We start from the raw sequence: 24442 nt of genomic DNA on the forward strand, positions 1-24442 counted from the left end.
ATATTATTATATTATTAATAGGCAAACACCAAATAAACAAATAAGAGAGTTATTATGTAATAAATTGCTTATATAAATTGTTGTATGCAAAAATATTTACCAAGCAAAAGAAGCTAAGCAATGCAAAAATCATCCTAATTCAAAATTCAATTATCCTAAATCATTGTGGTTTGAAATAATTTATATAAAACATATAAGTAACTGAATTCAATTTAGGTTAAACATATAATATTAAAGACAAAAATTTTTATTTAGGTGTTTTACCTTAAAAATATTATTGCTTGTGTGAAAGAAAAAGTAAGAAAAAAGAATAATATATAGAGTAAAAAACAAATAATATATTCATTTAACAAAAAATACAATTGTATTTCATTTATTGTTAGCACAAACTATTAGCTAGAAAAACTATTAATAATAACAAAAAAAAAAACTATTAACAAACTATAATAGAAAAACAATAAATAAGGCTATTTAACAACTATTTTTGCAATGACCATAAGTTTTCGAAGAATTGATTTCAATTTTTGCATTCTTCTATTTTCTCCTCTTCTTCATATAACATGTCAAGAATATTAAATTTTAAGAAATTAAGAGATTAATAAATGCACTGAAAAAAATAAATGAACACAATAAAATGTCTAAAATTCAATTTTCATTTTCGATTTACAAGTAACACTTTACTTTATTTCTTTTAATATAATTTTATTTAATTGCATATACCAAAAACAAGAAATACAAGTATCGGAAATATTTGATAAGTGGTATGTAAACCTCGTAAAAATTAGCGAATAATTAATTAATAAATTAAATTTAATAAAAAAATTAGAAATATAAATTTTATAGTAAAATAAGACAGAACTAATTAAAATAAGAATTTTGACATTAATTTCAAAGAATTTGGTTCAAGATTGAACTGAACGAACCAAACCGATCGAACCGAACTCAAACTGGACTCATGGGTCCAACCAATTCATAAAACAAAATGAGCTCAGCTCATTCTTCATCCTTCAAAGTGTTCCACGCTGAAGAACACAAAGGGAGGTGAGGAAGGGTTCCAAAACCCTTAGATTTAATTCAAATCACCATATCTTCTCGCTCCGAGCTCCGATCGCCGCACCGTTTGCGGCCACGCGTCCGCGGCATTGAGCTCTACAAATTACGGTAACTAATTTGGTAAGGAAGTCTCAATTTCGATTTCAGTTCTTTCTTCTCCAATTTTTCAAAAATTAGATATAGTGGGTGTTGAGATTTTAGTCCTTTTGTGTTATAGGATCCGATTAGTTTGAGAAAAACGCTCACTCCTGCTTATTTGGCACTTGAGTACGGTAAAGATCATTAACCCCAGTCAATCCTTTGATTTAGTGTATTGGAAATTAAATTTGGGTATGTATATATGGTAATTGTGTTAGGTGTATGTATATATGTGATAAGAAGCAAAATTGAAACATTAGAAGCTTGGTTGGGAGCGTGGGAGGCAGAATTGTGGTGTTGAAGGCTTGTGAGCTTGCCTTCTGGAGTTGTCTTTGGTTATACGAGAAAATCGGCCAAGGTATGGTTTAGGTTTCTCGTATTTAATATATAATGTCTTGTGAAAACTTAGGCTAGAGAACCTTAGGATATGTTGGAATGATTAAGTATGTTGAAAGTTTAGTACTTGTGATAATGATTGATGCTATGAGTTGAGCATGTGTTGGTGATCATGGTTATAGTGGAAATATAATGCCATATGGTGATTGAATAATGATAAACAAGTTGATGATATTGATTATGCATATTGATGGTATGCTGATAAACTTGTTGGTTAAAATGAGAAATTTAGGTATGAAATTGTGTAATATTAAATTATAATTGAATGTGGTATGATGTGGAGAATTTAGTGCTATGTTGGTATGCTATGATATGTTGTTGAGCTAAATATAGGTATAGGAGTTTGGTTTTGAGTTTGGTCTCTAATGAAAATTGAGGTTTGAAGTTTTTGCGAACATTACACGCGACGCGACCAAACTCTTCGGATTTGGCATCTTGCGTATGCGGGCAGGGTACTTGCATACGCGAGAAATCATTTTTGAGGGGTTGCGTACGCGACCACTGATGCGTGAGCATCTTTCCTATCTTTTTCTAGTGAATTTGCATTCAAATTGTTGAGTTTAATCAAGAATTAATCATCCTCTAGCCACTATGAATGCTACTTTGAGTTGTGTAAAATTCCATTTATTTCAGGTAGCATTCAGATAGATTTGATGGAGTTTCTGTAGAAAAAAAGAAGAAAGTGAATGATGTTGTCAACTCTAACCTCCCTGCACTCCAACAGGAATAACTTGAGCTACAGAGATTCAATTATCGTGATTTCAGTGGCATTAGAAATCTAATGTCCAGAGCTTTCCAACGATGTATAATAGTTCACACTTCTTCTCCAGCACACTCGGCCTCAACGGTGCCAAACTTGGGATTCTCCAAGTTTGGCGCCAGGAGAATTACACAAGCCCCATTGCTTTCGGCCTCAGTGAAGCCAAACTTGAGATACCTCAAGTTTGGCGCTAGCAAGGAAAACTTTGAAGGATTGCATGCGGTTCACTTGAAGCCAAACTTGAGATATCTCAAGTTTGGCGCCAGCAAGGAGAATTGAAGAGTGCATCACGGGTGACTTGAAGCCAAACTTGAGATACCTCAAGTTTGGCGCCAACCAAAGAAACTCCAAGGATTGCATACGTCATCAATGAAGCCAAACTTGGATCCCCCAAGTTTGGCGCCACCCTTAGTGCAACTAGTGGTCCCTATTCGCTCTATGTAGAGTGATTAGAACAGGAACAGGAGCAATTAAAAGGAATTTTTGACACCTTAGAATTTTTCTTTGCTTGGGGACAAGCAAACTTTTAAGTTTGGTGTTGTAGAGTGTGCTCTCTGTTTAGCTTATCATCAGTGACACCATGGGGAGATGAATGTTCTTCATGGAGGAGCACAGTTAGAGGAATGAGATGGCCACCAGCATAACTGAGGTGGTTGAGTTTCTCTCATTCTATTTCCCCTTCCGTTCTTATTTTGTTGTCTTCTGTTTTCTGTTGCTTTGATTGACTGCATGATTTTTAATACTTTCAGTTCTTAGATTTAGTTTTATTCTGTAATTTGCTTTTAGTTTTAAAAAAATGTCTCATGTATTGCTCACTGAGCTTGAATTCAAAAGAAAAAGAAGAAAAAGATGTATTGCATGAGAAATAGAGTTTATAACAAAGAGTGATCTTAATTACTTAAATGTGGTGGTATTCTTTGTGATTCTGAATGCATGACATGAACCGTGCATATTTGAGTTTGAGTCAAGGGATGTTGATGTATAAGGAACAGGAATTTAGAGAAATATTATGAATTCTTTGAAGTTAGTAAAAGCTTAATCCTTGAAGCAAAAGAAAGAGAAAAAGAAAAGAAAGAAATATAAAAGCAAGGTCCAAGGTTCTGAACATCAATGACTAGGGAGGTCATACATGATTAAAAGCTCAAAGAGTTGTTTCCCTAGTCATATGCTTGTGGTGTAGATGTGTTAAGTAACCCTTGAGACAGAACACTAAGAGTCAAGATCAAATGCAGTTAACAGAGTATGCCAAAGGCTTTGAGCACCACTGTCTGGGAGTAACTGAAAGAAAAATCAAAACTTCAAGAGAGTTCTCCAGTTAAGTGCTTGTGGTATTTTTGTGTCAAGTGAAGCTTGAGACGAAACATTTAAAGTCACGACTAGGCTCAAGGTGCAAAGCACCAAAGAAAAGAGAATTAAAGAAAATTTGCTATATTCAAGGATTAAACTGAAGTATAAAGGATTAGAGAATTCATAATATTATCCGGATTCTAACTCCGAATGACAATGACATTCCTCTGATTCAGAGGAGAGTGAGATACCAAAACTATTCAGTATTGCAATAGTTAAACCCCATTTCAAGAAGATACATGAGCCTAATTGAACTCTCACTTCTCATGCAAATTCACATCTTAATCATGTATTAGTTTTGGTCGCTTGAGGAATGACGAACTAAACTCTCGCGCGATCTAGAATTTTCACAAATAAATTCCCGTTGTAAGTATAGCTTCTAGACCGACAAGAATTCCTTTCGTACAAAAATTTGGTTGTCACAAGAAACAAAATCCAATAAAATTTATAACCGAAGTATTTAAACCTCGGGTCGTCTTCTCAAGAAATTGCAGGGAAGTATGATTTATTATTGGTTATGGAAAAAGGTATATTTTTGGGTTTTTGAAATAAGGAGCAAGTAATTTAAATGGCAAGAAAAATAATCTTAATTATCATGAACACCAGTGCAAGGTATAAGAACTGGAAATCTCATCCTAGTTATCCTTATCAGGTGTGATGAGAATTGTTTATTGCTTCCAGTTAGTTAACCCTTACTAAATAAAGGAAAGTCAAGTGGACTAATCAATTTGATTCCTCAAGTCCTAGTCAACTCATGTGGAAAGACTAGCTTTAGAGGGATCCAAATCAATAAGCAATTTCCAATTTTGAATCAACTGCTGAGTTTGATAACTCAAGTGTCACCAATTACTCAACCAAAAAAAGGGGAGAAAAATCTAAATTAAATTGAAACATTAATAACATAAATAAAAGAAAGTAATCTTAAATCTAAAATACCTCAATAATGTGTATTAAATAAGAAAATTAATCCTAACATGAAGGGTTCATAAGCCAATGTGGCTAAATAATTAATTACCAAGTGAAATAGAGCAACTAAAGTAATAGAGTGAATAAAAGTAGGAGAGAACGTAAATTAAAGGAATATTGAACCTGAATTGAAGAGATAACCATAAAGTAAAAGAAATCCTAATCCTAAATCCTAAGGGAGAGGAGAGAGTCTCTCTCTCTCTCTCTCTAAAACTACATCTAAAACCTAAAATTATAAATTATGAATGTTGTATGAATTGTGTCTATTGATTCCCCCATTCTCTAGCTTCTATTCTGTGTTTCTGAGCTTGGATTTGGGCCGAAAAAGGGTCCAGAAATCACTGGGGGCGACTTCTGTAATTTTCTACACGTGGCGTCCGTCACGCGTGCGCGTGGGTCACGCGTGTGCGTCATTTGGAGTTTTCCTTGCCACGTGTACGTGTCAGTCACGGGTTCGCGTCATTTATGCTCTGCGCCTAGGCACGCGTCCGCGTCGTCCATGCGTGCGCGTCGCTGCCATTTTCTTCAAAACTCCATTTTGTGCGTTCCTTCCATTTTTGCGTGTTTCCTTTCTATCCTCCAAGCCATTCCTGCCATATGAAGCCTGAAATTACTTAACACACAAATTACGGCATCGAATAGTAATAAAGGATAATTAAAATAAATATTTTTAAGGCATAGGAAACATGTTTTCACATATATCATAATATAAGGAAGGAATTATAAAACCATGCAAATCTTATGAATAAGTGGGTGAAGAATTGATAAAAACACTTAATTGAGCACAAGATGAATCATAAAATAGGGGTTTATCAACCTCCCCACACTTAAACAATAGCATGTCCTCATGCTAAATTCAAGAGAAAAGAATGAAGGTAGAATGGTGGAATCTTATGCAATGCAATCTATTTTAAATGCAAGCTACCTAAATGAATCATGCAATTATAATTACTATCCACTTATATATATATATATATAGCTTACATGTGGTTATATTGAGCCAAAATTCTCAAAGAATCAATTATGCACAACAAAGGCCAAGCCATATTAGAATATGTTCACAATTGAATTGAGTTTAACCAAAAGATTTGACAAACTTGCAAGACAAGCAATAATTTAAACCTGGATATATGGAATTGAGCTATTGAACCGTCACTGGATTTGTGTTTACACTCTAATCACTCAGTATTTGGGGTTAATCACTCTATTCTTTTCTAGTCATGCTTTCTAAAACTTTGTTCTTCATCTAACCAATCAACAATATTTAATGTACACATACAAACATCATGAGGTCTTTTTTAAGGTTATAATGGGGCTAAGGTAAGGGTGAGGGCATATATATAAGGCTAAGTGAGCTATAAATTGAATCCTTGATTAGTCTAAGATCTCACCTAACATATACCTACTCTATACAATTAAAATTATGCTTAGCTTCCCATAATTTTTTCACTTTCTTATCACATACTCATGCATCAAATTATTTTTAACTTTATCCTATGTGCATTGATCTTTTTACTAGACTCATTATTGGGGTAATTTTGTCCCCTTATTTAATAGGAATTGTAAAGATTTTAAAAATGTATTTTTTTTGAAACATAACACAATATATCAATGCACATGGTATTTTGATTATTTTGATTTCACATGAGCATGCACCCAAATTTTTGATTATTTTATTAATTTAATCATTTCCTATCAACCCATGTTCCCACGTTTCCCCACACTTAGTGGATATACAATCTCTATCTTAAGCTAACCAAGGATTCAACTTGGGATTTATAATTTTTTTTTCTTCTTAAGACTAGTGATGTGGTTATAGAACAGAATAAATGGGGATAAAAAGGCTCAAGGGGTCTAACAAGGGTGATGTAAAAAGTAGGCTTATTTAGGGATAAGTGAGCAAAACAAGTAATGGCATCAATCATATGCAAGTATGTAAATACATTCTATATTGGACATATAGACTGAAACAAAGTAAAGATTGCAAGCATAGAAAAGAAGGGCGAAACACACAAGAATGAAATTTATGGTTAAATGTAACCATACAATTAAGCTCAAAAACTCACGGGTTGTGTGTTCTTTCGCTCAAAAACCATATATCAGTTATGTATATCATGCAAGTAGAAATTAAGAGTTTCCATTCAACTAAATGTGAATCTTTGAATGGCTCTTATAAAAATAAGTATTTTTCTTGAAAAATGTTGTCAATTTACCAACATTTATTGCTATATATATACAATGTGTGGATTGTTGTGATTTTGAAAAACCAAAATTTCTAGTTTACTTTTTTTTTATTTTCAATTAAACCAAATTATCATATGCTAAAAGGGTAAACTAAACTAAATAATCCATATTTTCTATATCACAACTAATAAGCTAAAAGTGCAAATTAAGCTAAATATCTAAGATATATACAGCCCAAAGTGCAAAATGCAGAAATAAAGCAGAAATACAGCAAAAGAAAAATGTGCAAGTACTGAAAGACAAATAAGATAAGATAAAATAAAAATAAAAATAAAAATAAAAATACAGAAAATAAACAAAATAGGATAAAGAGAGTCTGAAAGTAGTTCACCAAAAAGATTCACCAGAGATGGCGACCTCCCCACACTTAAATAATAGCATCGTCCTCGATGCTCGATCAAGCCGAGTGTGAAGAAGTGTCATCTTCGGAAGGATGTGCTGCTGGTGTCTCGGTGGTAGCCTGAGGGTCTGTAGTCTGCATGAGTGTCGGAGGATCTTCCTGCTGAAGCGGAGGCTCTGTCTGTAGAGGGACCTCTGGATCTGCTGGCTGTATCTAATGGGGCTCCTCATGACATAGCGCAGCCTGCTCAGGCCCTGCCTGCTCAGCCTCTGCACGTGCCTCCTCCTCATGATCATCCGCCTCCTCCTCAGATGGCTCAGATGGTGTGTCAGGCTCGGAGGGGATGTCATGGTGGCCAGATCGGATCATCAACTTTAAATGTTCATAGTGTCGCTTGCTGCGATGCTCAGATCTCTCTTATCGCCGCTGGTTGTGGTGCTCCATCTGATCCAACCGGTCAAATAGGCGGTGCACGAGGTGGTAGATGGGCTCTGAAGTAGGTGGGGGTGCTGTGGTGGTGGCTGGTGCAGCAGGGGCTGAAGGGGCAGCAGAAGACGTGGCTGCCTCAGCGGAGGCAGTGAGAAAGGGAGGTCTGTAGCCCAAAGTTTGGAACTTCCTGCTATGTTGGATAATCTTCTTGTATTCGGTGATAGGTGGCTTCTCGTCCGCAAGCTCCCAGGGCACCTCAGCTCGGCGGCACATCTGAGTAATCAAATATGGAAGGGGCAGAGTGCCTCGGACATGGACCCTGGACATATAGTACCGGATAAAGCGGGAAAGATATAGGTCCTTGCCCTCCAGCACACACCAAATGAGGGTAATCATGGCAGCTGGCACCTCAGTCTTATGAGTGCTCGGCATCACATAGTTGCTCAGAATTTACTGCCATAGCCGAGCCTCATCATTAAGATAGATTAGCTTTATTCCCTTTGGGGCCATTGTGGACTTGCCCATGACCCATGGGACAGTAGGATCAAGAGCTATAGTGCGCTTTACGGCGTCCCAATCAAACCTCATAAATCTCATATCTTCTTCAGCCTTTTGGTAACCATCTGGTTTATCTTACTTAGGCTGGAGTTGGAGGATGTCTTCAATTGCTTCCTCAGTAACCCGAATCTGCTTTCCTCTGAGCTGTACTACATCCAGGGTCATTTTAAAATAGTTGTAGTAAAATTCTCTGACCCAGGATGCATTGACCTCAGTCAAGTTTCTTTCTAGAAAGAACCAGCCTCTCTGTTTTATCTGTTCTGTAGTGTATTGTTGTAGTTCTTTTGGAATTTTGAGGGTCCTTTCCAGGTATAGGTTCCTTGAAGTGGCAAAGACAGGATACTTCAGTTCACAGTATCTGTTGGCAAACTTGACTGGGTCTGTGGCGGGCAGTAGCTGATCAGCCTTTTCCTGCGCGGTAAAATTCTTTTCCCGCCAGGAATTATCATGGAGGATATCCAAAATAGTGGTAGAGGATTCGCCTATTTTCCTTTTGCCTGTGGTTACCTTGCCCTTTCCTTTGCTTTTGGGGTCAGACATCCTGAAAAGCAGAAGTTCCAGGGTACATTTTAAGAAACTAAAGCAGGAAAGTAGGTAAGCAAATAGGATTTGAACGATATAAGCATAGAGGGGCAAAAGAGTAATAAAAGAGCAATATAAGCATGAAGTGAGTGAAATATATGTAAAATTGTGGACTGTATGCAAGTTAAAAGGCAGAGAATAAAAATCACAATCCAAAATCTATGATATGCAGAAATATTGTTAATCAGGAACAATAGTAATCATGCCTTGAAATAGTTTGAAAGTTGTTAGTTGAAAACTTAAAAGAGAAGTTAGAAAGTTAAAGCAGTTAGGAGTTAAAAAGTGAAGTTAAAGTAAGTGGCATGGTGTTGTGGTTCTTAATTAACAAAAATTGCATAAACTTGAATAATAAGTAACTCACATTCAAGTAGATATTGCAGATTATTGATGATAAATCATATAAATAAAAGAGTTGCAAAATGAAATCGAGATCATCAATAATGCGATTTAATTAATAAGGGAATCATAAAGAATAAGAAAGCTAGCCCATTCATTCATTAATTGGCTTGGTTGAAACCAATTAGTGCAAAACTTGAAATTGCCAAAACCAATTCATGAATGGGAGTAGAGTGAAACAATTTTCGAAAAAATCGGGCAGCATTCCAGCTAAAAATTAGACGTCCCCAGGTAATAAATAGTAGTAGAAACAGTTTATATGATAATAAAGTAGTGCAGAAAAGAGTAATGAATAGCAAGTCTCAAAAATTTAGAATAAACAAACTCAATCTGCAGCAAGGAATGCAATCAAAATAATATTAAACAGTAATGAACAGTATAGCAGTGGTAGAATTGTGAAATAGATAAAGCAAGCAGCAAGAACAGCGCAATTATCAGACCTAAATCCACTAACCACATCCTAGCTACCTAACCACCTAAAATCCACTACGATCATGCATATCTAACTATCCTAATTTGAACAGAATTTGAAAAATATGAAACTAACTAAATAACTGGGTAAGGAATCGGTGTTCGGCGAAACCTGGTGGGCGCAGTAATAATTTGAACATAGAGAGATGGTGGTGGTGTTGGTGGTGCTGTTGGTTGGCACGGCGGCTGTGGTGGCTGACTTGGTTAAGGCAGGGGTTGAAAGAGGGAGAGGGGGAGTGGGCGGTCTGGGTGGTGGCGTTTGGGGTTAGTGGCGGTGGGATGGGTGGGGCGGCGCGGTGGTGGCTTGGGGATGGGGCGGGGGGGGGGGGGGCTGTGGAGGGAGGAGGGTGATAGAGGAAGAAGAGGAAGAGAAGGGAGGGGGTGGTTCGGTGAGGGTGGCGCGGTGGCGGGGGCGCGACGAGGCGGGGCGGGGTGGCTGGTCGGCGGTGGTGGTTGCAAAGGAGAAGAGAGAAGGCTGTGAGGGAGGGGGGAGGGGGAAAAAGGGTGACGCGAGGGGGGGGCTAGCGTTTCGCGTGGGTTGGGTTAAGTGGATTCAAATCCACGCGGACGCGTGGGTCACGCGAACGCGTGGTTGAGGTAGAGACGCAACGACGCGACTGCAAGATGGAGTTAGGAAATGGTGGTAACTTAGGGGTGAAGCAAGGTCGGAAAATTAATGAATTATATATGGAAATGTGAATACTTGGAGTGTATGTGGTGCCATGGCTTTAATGATTGATTGTGCAATGATTAAGATTGTTTATGAGGCTTATACACTTAATTTTATCTGAGATACGAGTTTTTCTAGATAAAGTATCGTGGCTTGACACTACGTGTTCCAAGTTGAGACTCGATACTCTGTTGACCCTACGTCGTAAGGGTGACCGGATACTTATAAATTCCCAGGAAGGTAAACCCCCATTGAGAAAAGTTTTATATATATATGAATTATGAATGAGAAGAGAGAAAAAAAAGCAATGCATAGATTCATGGGGATGCGCGATGGGGGATAGTCCAGGGTTTAGCAGTCGGACTTGTCGGGTTGGCTTGATAACCGACAGATGAGACTCATCAGCCATAGGACAGATATACATCATGTGCATATTGTTTGCCTTGCTTGATAGTGCATTAATTGAGAATGCCTAAGTGAATTTACTATGTTAATTATTATATTCTCTAATTGCAGTACTTGTATACTATCTGTGTTTGCCCTTGCTTGCTTGTTTGTTTGTGAGGTGTCACTGGTGTTGGAGGATCGGAGGAAAGGCAGGGAAGTTAGGGATTTTAGTCAAGTTTAAGGTTTGGTTAAGTTAGAATTTTAGAAGACTACCCGTTTATGGTTTCTGTTTTAGTACTTTAAGCTTTATAATCTGAGTGTTAGCGTTCTTGCCTCTGGTATTTCTAAGACCTTATATCTTATGTGCTTGGCACCTTTACCATGCTGAGAACCTCCGGTTCTCATTCCATACGATATTGTTGTTTTTCGAAAGCAGGTCGAGAGGTACCTCGCTAGGCGTCTGGAGTTTCTGCAGCGAAACGGATTCATTTTGGGATTTTACTTTTGGTCTTTTGCCACACATACACACACATAATTTTAGAGGTCGTAATACCATACCACCTCTATTTTACGGCTTAAGCGTAAAGCTGTGTGGTAGGGTGTTACATTATGGTATCAGAACAGTTTGTTCCTGTAGAGCCTGAGGGACGGACTAACTATGCTTCTGTGCATTCTCTCTGTGTGTGTGTGTGTCTATCTGCTATTAGGATATCTAACTGATATATGTGGCATAATCGTTCATGAGCATGCATTTGGGACTTGAAGCACTAGACTTGCAATATTGAGACTGATCAACTTGATATCACTTGTTTGGTGTGTATAGAAACCAGATGGCTCCTCGTGGACGCGGTTGCGGGCGAGGTAGAGGTAGATTAGGCGATGCAAATCCTGAAATGGCAGAGAATAACCCTTTAGATTTCATGGCTGCGGCCATGCAGACAACAGCCAAGGCACTGGGTAATCAGATAAACAATGAGAACAATGGGAATAATGATTATGAGGGTCCAATGATGCTTGCCTCTTTCCTGAAGGTTCACCCTCTGACCTTCAGGGGGACTTCGAATCCCACCAAAGCAGATAACTGGATCCAGAAGATGGAACGGACACTGCAGGCTCAGCAGGTTTCCGAGGAGCAGTGGGTCGAATTCGGGACTTATTAGTTGCAAGGTGACGCCTAGTACTGGTGCCAGGGAACACGACGTATCCTACAGCCAGATGGTGCTGTGGTACTGTGGGAGGTGTTTCGAACAGAGTTCTATAGAAAATATTTTCCAAGCTCGGTCAGAAATGCCAAGGAACTTGAATTGCTGCAACTAAAACAAGGCCAGATGACTGTTACTGAGTATACTAACAGGTTCGAAGAACTGTGCCGATTTTCTTGCATTTGCCAAGGTGCGCCTGAGGATTTTGCTGAATGGAAGTATATTAAGTATAGCGAGGCCTTCGGAGTGATATTCTGAGCTCTGTTGCACTGATGGAGATCAGGGTCTTTTCCAAGCTTGTAAACAAAAGCCGAGTTGCGGAAGAGTGTGTGAGGAAAGCAGCAGTGGAGAAAGGGAAGTTAGAGGATGCCTTTTCACAGGGCTCAAGGAAGGAATTTTGCACCAAAGGGCAGAAATTTTAAGCGTGGAGGCTTTGACCCACAGCAAAATCAAGGTTAGGGAAACTTCAGAAGGCTGAATCACAATGCTAATCAGAGCAGAAGGTTTAGAAAGCAGCCACAGCAGGACTTGAGCCGTCAGAGATGCGGGAAATACCACCCTGGGGTCCCGTGCAGAGTAGGACTGGAAGTGTGTTTCTTCTGTGGACAACCCGGGCATTTGGTCTGGAATTTCCTAGAGAAGAAGAAGTATGAGACTGGTAGAATGCAGCAACCAGGGAGAGTGTACACCACTTCTGGAGCAAGTGCCGAAGGATCCGAGACTTTGATAAGAGGTTACTGCAAAGTAGCTGGTAAAATTTTAAGTGCTTTGTTTGATTCTGGGGCGACGTATTCGTTTATAGCATTTGAAAGGGCTAGTGAGTTAGGATTGAAGATTGTAGTCTTAGGTTATGATCTAAAGGTGTATAATGCCACTTCTGAAGCCATTGTGACTAAATTAGGATGTCCACAAGTCTCGTTTCTGGTTCAACAACGTAATTTCGTTCATGATTTGATCTGTTTACCGATGACTGGTCTGGATCTCATTTTAGGACTGGATTGGTTATCTAAGAATCATGTTTTGCTTGATTGTTCTGAGAAATTAGTATACTTTATACTATTTGAATTCTATGGTAGTAAACTGTTCTGGTTATGAATGTCAGGGTGTTATGCTATTAACTACGGGTGTTTCGGGAGATGAACAAACCCTAGAGCAAATTTTGGTTATTTGTGAATTTCCTGAGGTGTTTCCAGATGACATTGATGAATTCCCTCCTAAACAAGAAGTCGAGTTTGCAATTGAGTTGGTGCCTGGGGCAAGTTTGATCTCAAGTGCTCCTTATAGGATGTCACCTTTAGAGATGGCCGAGCTAAAGGCTCAGCTAGAAGACTTAATGCGTAAGCGCTTCATTCGACCGATTGTTTCTCCGTGGGGAGCACCAGTACTTTTGGTTAAGAAGAAGGATGGAAGTATGCGTCTGTGTGTCGACTATAGCCAGTTGAACAAGGTTACTATGAAAAATAAATATCCGTTACCAAGGATTGACGATCTAATGGACCAACTATAGGGGCTGGAGTGTTTTCTAAGATTGACTTGCGATTTGGGTATCATCAGATAAGGGTTAGAGACGAGGACATTCCGAAAACTACTTTCAGAACGCGATATGGTCACTATGAATACACGGTGATGTATTTCGGGTTAACCAATTACCTCTAACTAAGCTGACTAGGAAGGATGCACCACTTGTTTGGACTCTTGAGTGCGAGGAAAGCTTTCAAGTGTTAAAGCAGAGGTTGACTACTGCACCTGTGTTAGTGTTGCCCGAACCGAATGAACTATTTAAGGTATACTGTGACGCATCACTGAAGGGCTTGGGGTGCGTGCTGATGCAGCACTGTAATGTCATGGCATGAGATGAATTATCCGAACACGACTTAGAACTTGCCGCCGTCGTGTTTGCTCTAAAGATTTGGAGACATTACCTCTATGGTGTCAAGTTCCAAGTTTTCTTAGATCACAAAAGCTTGAAGTACCTTTTTGAGTAAAAAGAACTGAACATGAGTCAGAGGAGGTGGATGGAGCTTCTAAAGGACTATGGCTTTGAGTTGACTTATCACCCTGAAAAAGCGAATGTTGTGGTGGACGCTTTAAGCTGGAAGTCCCTATGCTGCTTGGATGATGCTGCGAGAGGAAGAGTTGCTAAAAGCATTCGAAGGCCTAAAATTGGGGGTTAGAGAAGAGTTTGGGACTCTGTGTTTAAGTCTGCTGCAAATTTCAAGTGAATTCAAGTCTAAGATCGTAAAGGCTCAGCAAGACGATAAAGAATTACAGAAAGTATTGTTGGCAATTGAACAAGGGAAGCAGTGGAGAGTGTCAGAGGACAAGGACGAATTCTGGAGGTTTAAGGGCCGAATTATTGTGCCGAACGTCGGAAACTTACGACAGAATATCTTGAAGGAGGCGCACAAAAGCGGGTTTTCTATCCACCCGGGAAGCACAAAGATGTATCAAGATCCGAAAATGATATTTTGGTGGCCAGGGATGAAGAATAATGTGGCGTTGCACGTTTCCAAGTGCTTAACTTGTCAGAAAGTCAAAATTTAGCATCAAAGACCATCAGGAAGTGGGAGAGCATTGCAATGGACTTTGTGTCGGGCTTACCTAGGACTTGAGATGGTTATAACACTGTTTGGGTGATTGTGGATCGGTGACGTGGCAGAAATTTTTCGGTTAAGAATTTATAATAGAAAACAGCGTTGCAAGTACAGTTCTTAACCAAACAAAAATTCCGCTTATCAATTTAGAAAGGGTTGTCACAAATTCATAATGAAAATACTGGGAGTAGAAATCCCAGGTCATCTCCCAACGAGTTGACAAAAGAGTGCTATGCTATTAGTCAGGAGTTTTCCGAGAAGTTTTAAGAGTTGGAGAACAGAAAAATAAATGATTGTAAATTAAAGCAATAAAAATTAACAAGAAAATTTATATAATCAAAATAGAAAGCCTTGACCGGAGGAAGATTAATTGGAAGTTCAATCCTTGTTGAATTTTCCCAAGTGTAATAGCAAGAGGTTGTTGTTTTCACTTAGTTAATCCTTACTAAATAAAGGAAAGTCAAGTGATTGAGCTAACTCTGATTCACAAGTCCTAATCCTCTCCTGTGGAAGGATTAGCGTTAGCAAATAGAGAGTTAGCCAATAACTTCCAATTAGAATTAACACATGGGTATTCCAACTCAAGGGTCTCCTTTTAATCAACCACCAAGTCAAGTTGGGAGTCTACTCCATTGACATGAATGTGATTTTCATAAACGATAAAAAGGAATAAGAAGAAGACATGATGGATTAAATAAAATAATAACTGAAAATTAATTAAAGGTAAAAATAGTTCTTTGCAATAATAAATCCCAAAATCATAAACATACATATCTGAACAGGGTTAATAGGTAATCAAAAGAGTAAAGGAATAAGAAAACAAACTAGAATAATGGAAACTTCAACGGAGGTAGTGACTCTTCTCAATATCCAAATCAAAAGCATAAACTATAAAACTATGAATATGAAGAAACCTAGAGGAAGAAGTGATTTCTCTCTAAGATTCTAAACTAAAACTAAAAACTATGCGAACGAGAATGTGTGTCGAGTCTCTGCCTGTCCCCTGGCTCTAGTCTATTTTTCTGGGCCAAAAATTGGGTCCAAACTCGGCCCAAAATCACCCCAGCGTTTTCTGCGATTTTTGCAGGTAGCGCATGTCACGCGTACGTGTCAGTCACACGTACACGTCGCTGGTCATCTTCGCGTGTCATGCGTACGCGTCAGGTACGCGCACGCGTCGCCGTGTGATGAGCGGATAATTTATACGCTTTTTGGCATTGTTTTTAGTATGTTTTTAGTAGGATCTAGTCACTTTTAGGGATGTTTTCATTAGTTTTTATGTTAAATTCACATTTTTGGACTTTACTATGAGTTTGTGTGTTTTTCTGTGATTTCAGGTATTTTCTGGCTGAAATTGAGGGACTTGAGCAGAAATCAGATTCAGAGGTTGAAAAAGGACTGCTGATGCTGTTGGATTCTGACCTCCCTGCACTCAAAGTGGATTTTCTGGAGCTACAGAACTTGAAATGGTGCGCTTCCAATTGCGTTGGAAAGTAGACATCCAGGGCTTTCCAGCAATATATAATGGTACATACTTTGGCCAAGAATTGATGACGTAAACTGGCGTTCAACGCCAGCCTTCTGCCCAAATCTGGCGTCCAGCGCCAGAAAAGGATCCAAAACCAGAGTTGAACGCCCAAACTGGCACAGAAACTGGCGTTCAACTCCACAAATGGCCTCTGCACGTGGAACACTTAAGCTCAGCCCAAACACACACCAAGTGGGCACCGGAAGTGGATTTATGCATCAATTACTTACTCATGTAAACCCTAGTGACTAGTTTATTATAAATAGGACCTTTTACTACTGCATTAGGCATCTTTGGTCTCAGTTTTATTCCATTGTTCATCTTAGGAGGCTATTGATCTCGTTTAAGGGGCTGGCCATCTCGGCCATGCCTGGACCTTTCACTTATGTATTTTCAACGGTAGAGTTTCTACACTCCATAGATTAAGGTGTGGAGCTCTGCTGTTCCTCAAAGATTAATGCAAAGTACTACTGTTTTCTATTCAATTCTTTTTATTTCGCTTCTAAGATATCCATTCGCACCCAAGAACGTGATGAAGGTGATGATTATGTGTGACGCTCATCACCATTCTCCCTTATGAATGCGTGCCTGACAAACACTTCTGTTCTACATGAAATAAGCTAGAATGAGTATCTCTTAGATCTCCTAACCAGAATCTTCGTGGCGTAAGCTAGAATGATGGCGGCATTCAAGAGAATCCGGAAAGTCTAAACCTTGTCTGTGGTATTCCGAGTAGGATTCAATGATTGAATGACTGTGACGAGCTCCGAACTCGCGATTGCAGGGCGTTAGTGACAGACGCAAAAGGATAGTAAATCCTATTCCGGCATGATCGAGAACCGACAGATGAATAGCCGTGCCGTGACAGGGTGCGTGAGCATATTATTCACTGAGAGGATAAGATGAAGCCATTGACAAGGGTGATGCCTCCAGACGATTAGCCGTGCCGTGACAGGGCATTGGATCATTTTCCCGTGAGATGACCGAAAGTAGCCATTGACAGTGGTGATGTATCACATAAAGCCAGCCATGGAAAGGAATGAGACTGATTGGATGAAGATAGCAGGAAAGCAGAGATTCAGAGGAACGAAAAGCATCTCCATTCGCTTATCCGAAATTCCTACCAATGATTTACATAAGTATCTCTATCCCTATTTTATTATATAATATTCGAAAACACCATTATCACTTTATATCTGCCTGACTGAGATTTACAAGGTGATCATAGCTTGCTTCATACCAACAATCTCCATGGGATTCGACCCTTACTCACGTAAGGTATTACTTGGACGACCCAGTGCACTTGCTGGTTAGTTGTATCAAAGTTGTGACAATTATGTATTGAGATCAGAGCACCAAGTTGCTCACGTTGCCAGGGATTGTTTGAGCCTGGACATCACAACTTCGTGCACCAAGTTTTTGGCGCCGTTGCCGGGGATTGTTTGAGTTTGGACAACTGACAGTTCATCTTGTTGCTTAGATTAGGTAATTTTCTTTTTGTTTTCTTTTCAAAAAAAAAAAATTATTTTCAAAAATTTTTCAAAAATTTTCTCATCTGTTTTCGAAAATAATATAAAAATGTTTTCAAAAATTTTATTCAAGATTTTTAAGAATGAATTCTAGTGTTTCATGAAGCATGTGAAGCCTGGCTGGCTGTAAAGCCATGTCTAAATTCTTTTGGACTGAGGCTTCCAAACCATCAGAGGTAAGTTACATACTTGATAAATGATGAGCAGCAATTTGTTATCAAGATCAATATACTCTGGTGTTAAATGCTGAAGCTTGGCTGGCCATTGGCCATGTCTAGTGTTTTGGACCGGAGCTTTCATTGAAAGCTTGGCTGGCTCATGAGCCATGTCTAATTCCTGGACTGAAGCTTTAGACTAAGAATGCAAGATTCCTGGAACTCATATTAAAAATTTTGGAATCCTTATTTTTTTTTCAATTAATTTTTGAAAAATCCAAAAAAAATTAGAAAATCATAAAAATCAAAAATATTTCTCTGTTTCTTGTTTGAGTCTTGAGTCATGTTATAAGTTTGGTGTCAATTGCATATGCATCTTGCATTTTTCGAAAATTTCATGCATTCATAGTGTTCTTCATGATCTTCAAGATGTTCTTGGTAAGTCTTCTTGTTTGATCTTGATGATTTTTTGTTTTGTGTCTTTTCATGTTTATCATATGCATTCTTGAATTCTTAGTGTCTAAGCATTAAAGAATTCTAAGTTTGGTGTCTTGCATGTTTTCTTTGCATTAAAAATTTTTCAAAATTGTGTCTATGATGTTCATCTTGACATTCAAAGTGTTCTTGGTGTTCATCTTGACATTCATAGCATTCTTGCATGCATCACATGTTTTGATCTAAAAATTTCATGCATTGCATCTTTTTAGTGTTTTTGTCTCTCATCATAAAAATTCAAAAATAAAAAAAAATATCTTTTCCTTTTTCTCTCATCAAATTCGAAAATTGAGTTGACTTTTTCAAAAATTTTTAAAAATCAAATTGTTTCTCATGAGTCAAATCAAATTTTCAATTTGAAAATCTTATCTTTTTCAAAATCTTTTTCAAAAATCAAATCTTTTTCAAAATTCTTAGTTATTTTTGAAAATTCCAAAAATATTTTTCAAAAATATTTTTCTTATTTTTATACCAAATTTTCGAAAATAACATAATCAATTAATGTTTTGATTCAAAAATTTCAAGTTTGTTACTTGCTTGTTAAGAAAGATTCAAACTTTAAGTTCTAGAATCATATCTTGTGATTTCTTGTGAATCAAGTCATTAATTGAGATTTTAAAAATCAAATCTTTTTCAAAAATTAGTTTCTAAAATATCTTCTTATCTTATCTTTTTCAAAAATATCTTTTCAAAATATCTTTTCTAACTTCCTAACTTCTTATCTTTTCAAAATTTGTTTCAACTAACTAACTAACTTTTTGTTTGTTTCTTATCTTTTTCAAAACTACCTAACTAACTCTCTCTCTATTTTCGAAAATATCTTCCCCTTTTCCAAAATTTCTTTTTAATTAATTATTATTTTAAATTTTAAATCTTAATTTTCGAAAAAAATACTAACAATTTTCAAAAACCATTTTCAAAAATCACTAACTCCTTTTCAAAAATAATTTTCGAAAATTCCCTCCTTCTCTCTCATCTTATTCTATTTATTTATTCATCTACTAACATCTCTTCCTCACATCATCACCAAATTCGAACCCCCTCCTCTATCTGTGTTCGAATTTCCTCTTCTTCTTTTCTACTAACAATAAGGAACCTCTTTACTGTGACATAGAGGATTCCTCTTCTTTTCTTTTTCTCTCCTCTTTCTTATGAGCAGGGACAGAGAAAAAGGCATTCTTGTTGAAGCTGATCCAGAACCTGAAAGGACTCTGAAGAGAAAATTAAGAGAAGCTAAATTACAACAATCTAGAGACAACTTGATTGAAAATTTCGAACAAGTAAAGGAGATGGCAGCCGAACCCAACAACAATGCAAGGAGAATGCTTGGTGACTTTACTGCACCTAATTGCAATTTACATGGAAGAAGCTTCTCCATTCCTGCCATTGGAGCAAACAACTTTGAGCTGAAACCTCAGTTAGTTTCTCTGATGCAGCAGAACTGCAAGTTTCATGGACTTCCTTCTGAAGATCCTTTTCAGTTCTTAACTGAATTCTTGCAGATATGTGATACTGTTAAGACTAATAGAGTAGATCCTGAAGTCTACAGGCTCATGCTTTTCCCTTTTGCTGTAAGAGACAGAGCTAGATTATGGTTGGATTCTCAACCCAAAGACAGCCTGAACTCTTGGGATAAGCTGGTCACGGCTTTCTTAGCCAAGTACTTTCCTCCTCAAAAGCTGAGTAAGCTTAGAGCTGATGTTCAAACCTTCAGACAGAAAGAAGGTGAATCCCTCTATGAAGCTTGGGAAAGATACAAACAGTTGACCAAAAAGTGTCCTTCTGACATGCTTTCAGAATGGATCATCCTGGATATATTCTATGATGGTTTATCTGAGCTATCAAAGATGTCACTGGACACTTCTGCAGGTGGATCCATTCACCTAAAGAAAACGCCTGCAGAAGCTCAAGAACTCATTGACATGGTTGCTAATAACCAGTTCATGTACACTTCTGAAAGGAATCCTGTGAGTAATGGGACGCCTATGAAGAAGGGAGTTCTTGAGGTTGATACTCTGAATGCCATATTGGCTCAGAATAAAATATTGACTCAGCAAGTCAATATGATCTCTCAGAGTCTGCATGGAATGCAAGCTGCATCCAACAGTACTCAAGAGGCATCTTCTGAAGAAGAAGCTTATGATCCTGAGAACCCTGCAATAGCAGAGGTAAATTACTTAGGTGAACCTTATGGAAACACCTATAACTCAACATGGAGAAATCATCCAAATTTCTCATGGAAGGATCAAAAGCCCCAACAAGGCTTTAATAATGGTGGAAGAAACAGGTTCAGCAATAGCAAGCCTTTTCCATCATCAACTCAGCAACAGACAGAGAACTCTGAACAAAATGCTTCTAATTTAGCAAATCTAGTCTCTGATCTATCTAAGGCCACTGTAAGTTTCATGAATGAAACAAGGTCTTCCATTAGAAATCTGGAAGCACAAGTGGGCCAGCTGAGTAAAAGGATCACTGAAATCCCTCCTAGTACTCTCCCAAGCAATACAGAAGAGAATCCAAAAGGAGAGTGCAAGGCCATTGACATAAGCGCCATGGCCGAACCTGTGAGGAGAGGAGAGGACGTGAATCCCAAGGAGGAAGACCTCCTGGGACGTCCAGTGATCAATAAGGAGCTTCCCTCTGAGGAACCAAAGGACTCTGAGGCCCATCTAGAGACCATAGAGATTCCATTGAACCTCCTTATACCCTTCATGAGCTCTGATGAGTATTCCTCTTCTGAAGAGAATGAGGATGTTACTGAAGAGCAAACTACCAAGTTTCTTGGTGCAATCATGAAGCTCAATGCCAAATTATTTGGCATTGATACTTGGGAAGTTGAACCTCCCTTGTTCATCAATGAACTGAGTGATCTAGATCAACTGACATTACCTCAGAAGAGACAGGATCCTAGAAAGTTCATAATACCCTGTACCATAGGCACTATGATCTTTAAAGCTCTGTGTGACCTTGGTTCAGGAATAAACCTCATGCCCCTCTCTGTAATAGAGAAACTGGGAATCTATGGGGTGCAAGCTGCTAAAATCTCACTAGAGATGGCAGACAGCTCAAGAAAACAGGCTTATGGACAAGTAGAAGACGTATTAGTAAAGGTTGAGGGCCTTTACATACCTACTGATTTCATAGTCCTGGATACTGGAAAGGAAGAGGATGAATCCATCATCCTAGGAAGACCTTTCCTGGCCACAGCAAGAGCTGTGATTGATGTTGACAGAGGTGAACTAGTCCTTCAATGGAATGAGGACTCCCTTGTGTTTAAAACTTAAGGATCTCCCTCTACAACTATGGAGAGGAAGCAGAAAAAGCTTCTCTCCAAGCAGAGTCAATCAGAGCCCCCACAGTCAAACTCTAAGTTTGGTGTTGGGAGGCCACAACCAAACTCTAAGTTTGGTGTTGAACTCCCATATCCAAACTCTAAGTTTGGTGTTGGAGAGTTTCAACAAAACTCAGCACATCTGTGAGGCTCCATGAGAGCTCACTGTCAAGCTATTGACATTAAAGAAGCGCTTGTTGGGAGGCAACCCAATGTTTATCTAATTCTTATTTTTATTGTTTTTCATGTTTTCTTAGGTTCATGATCATGTGGAGTCACAAAATAAATATAAAAATTGAAAACAGAATCAAAAACAGCAGAAGAAAAATCACACCCTGGAGGAGCATCTGTCTGGCGTTCAGCGCCAGAACAGAGCATGGTTCTGGCGCTGAACGCCCAAAATGGGCAGCTTCTGGGCGCTGAACGCCAGAACAGGCATGGTTTTGGCGTTCAACGCCAGAAATGGCACACAAATGGGCGTTGAACGCCCAAAATGGCCACCAACCTGGCGCTGAACGCCCAGAGTTGGGTACAAAGGCATTTTTATATGCCTAATGGGTGCAGGGATATAATTCCTTGAACACCTCAGGATCTGTGGACCCCACAGGATCCACTCAGGATCTGTGGACCCCACAGGATCCACTCAAGACCTGTGGACCCCACAGGATCCCCACCTACCTCCACTCACTTCTTCTCACCACTCTCTTTCACATAACCCCATAAACACTCTTCCCCAAAAACCCTTCACCAATCACCTCAAACTCTCTTCCCCATCACCTCTTCACCACTCACATCCATCCACTCTTCCCCATAAACCTACCTCATAAACCCCACCTACCTCCAAAATTCAAAACCAATTTCCCACCCAAACCCACCCATATGGCCGAACCATAACCCCCTCCCTTCCCTATATAAAGCCCTCCATTCTTCTTCAAATTCACACAACACAACCCCTCTATACCCTTCTTGGCCGAACCACATCACCATCTCCCTCTCCTCCATTTCTTCTTCTTCTTCATCTATTCTTTTGTTTATTGCTCGAGGGCAAGCAATATTCTAAGTTTGGTGTGGTAAAAGCATAGCTTTTTTGTTTTTCCATTACCATTGATGGCATCTAAGACCGGAGAATCCTCTAGAAGAGGGAAAGGGAAGATAAAAGCTTCCACATCCGAGTCATGGGAGATGGAAAGGTTCATCTCCAAAGCCCATCAAGACCACTTCTATGATGTTGTGGCCAAGAAGAAGGTGATCCCTGAGGTCCCTTTTAAACTCAAAAGAAATGAGTATCCGGAGATCCGACATGAAATTCAAAGAAGAGGTTGGGAAGTTCTAACAAATCCCATCCAACAAGTCGGCATCCTAATGGTTCAAGAGTTCTATGCCAATACATGGATCACCAAGAACCATGATCAAAGTAAGAACCCGGATCCAAAGAACTATGTTACAATGGTTCGGGGGAAATACTTAGATTTTAGTCCGAAAAATGTGAGGTTGGCGTTCAACTTGCCATACATGGAAGAGAACGCACGCCCCTACACAAGGAGAGTCAACTTTGATCAAAGGTTGGACCAAGTCCTTATGGACATATGTGTAGAAGGAGCTCAATGGAAGGTTGACTCCAAAGGCAAGCCGGTTCAACTAAGAAGATTGGACCTCAAGCCTATAGCTAGAGGATGGTTGGAGTTCATTCAATGCTCAATCATTCCCACTAGCAACCGGTCTGAAGTTACTATAGACCGGGCCATCATGATCCATAGCATCATGATTGGAGAAGAGGTGGAAGTTCATGAGATTATATCTCAAGAACTCTACAAGGTGGCTGACAAGTCCTCCACTATGGCAAGGTTAGCCTTCCCTCACCTCATTTGCCATCTATGTTACTCAGCTGGAGCTTTCATAGAAGGAGACATTCCTATTAAGCAAGAGAGCCCATTCATGGAGCTCAAGAGGCGCAGGAAGCTCATCACCATGAGATCCCGGAGATGCCTCAAATGCACTTTCCTCCACAAAACTATTGGGAGAAAATCAACACCTCCCTAGGAGAATTAAGTTCCAATATGGGACAACTAAGGGTGGAACATCAAGAGCACTCCATCATGCTTCATGAAATAAGAGAAGATCAAAAAGCAATGAGGGAGGAGCAACAAAGACAAGGAAGAGACATAGAAGAGCTCAAGGACATCGTTGGTTCCTCAAGAAGGAAACACCACCATCACTAAGGTGGATTCATTCCTTGTTCTTCTTTCTTCTGTTTTTCGTTTTCTATGTTATGTGCTTATCTATGTTTGTGTCTTCATTACATGATCATTAGTAGTTAGTAACTTTGTCTTAAAGTTATGAATGTCCTATGAATCCATCACCTCTCTTAAATGAAAAATGTTTTAATTCAAAAGAACAAGAAGTACATGAGTTTCGAATTTATCCTTGAACTTAGCTTAATTATATTGATGTGGTGACAATGCTTCTTGTTTTCTGAATGTATGCTTGAACAGTGCATATGTCTTTTGAAGTTGTTGTTTAAGAATGTTAAATATGTTGGCTCTTGAAAGAATGATGACTAGGAGACATGTTATTTGATAATCTGAAAAATCATAAAAATGATTCTTGAAGCAAGAAAAAGCAGCAAAGAGCAAAGCTTGCAGAAAAAAAGAAAAAAAATAGGCGAAAAAAAATAGAAAGAAAAAGAAAAAGCAAGCAGAAAAAGCCAATAACCCTTAAAACCAAAAGGCAAGGGCAAATAAAAAGGATCCCAAGGCTTTGAGCATCAGTGGATAGGAGGGCCTAAAGGAATAAAATCCTGGTCTAAGCGGCTAAACCAAGCTGTCCCTAACCATGTGCTTGTGGCGTGTAGGTGTCAAGTGAAAACTTGAG

General features: G+C 38.8%; 1 non-coding gene across 1 annotated transcript; it reads right to left on the reverse strand.

Moving 5' to 3' along the window:
- Nucleotides 1-19925: 19925 nt before the first annotated feature.
- LOC112752446 (small nucleolar RNA R71) lies at nt 19926-20033 on the reverse strand. The gene has a single exon (XR_003176883.1). It is a non-coding gene; the product is annotated as a small nucleolar RNA R71 (small nucleolar RNA).
- Between the last annotated feature and the right edge of the window lie 4409 nt (nt 20034-24442).

Source organism: Arachis hypogaea, chromosome 15 (assembly GCF_003086295.3).
Source record: "Arachis hypogaea cultivar Tifrunner chromosome 15, arahy.Tifrunner.gnm2.J5K5, whole genome shotgun sequence".
Lineage (NCBI taxonomy): Eukaryota > Viridiplantae > Streptophyta > Magnoliopsida > Fabales > Fabaceae > Arachis > Arachis hypogaea.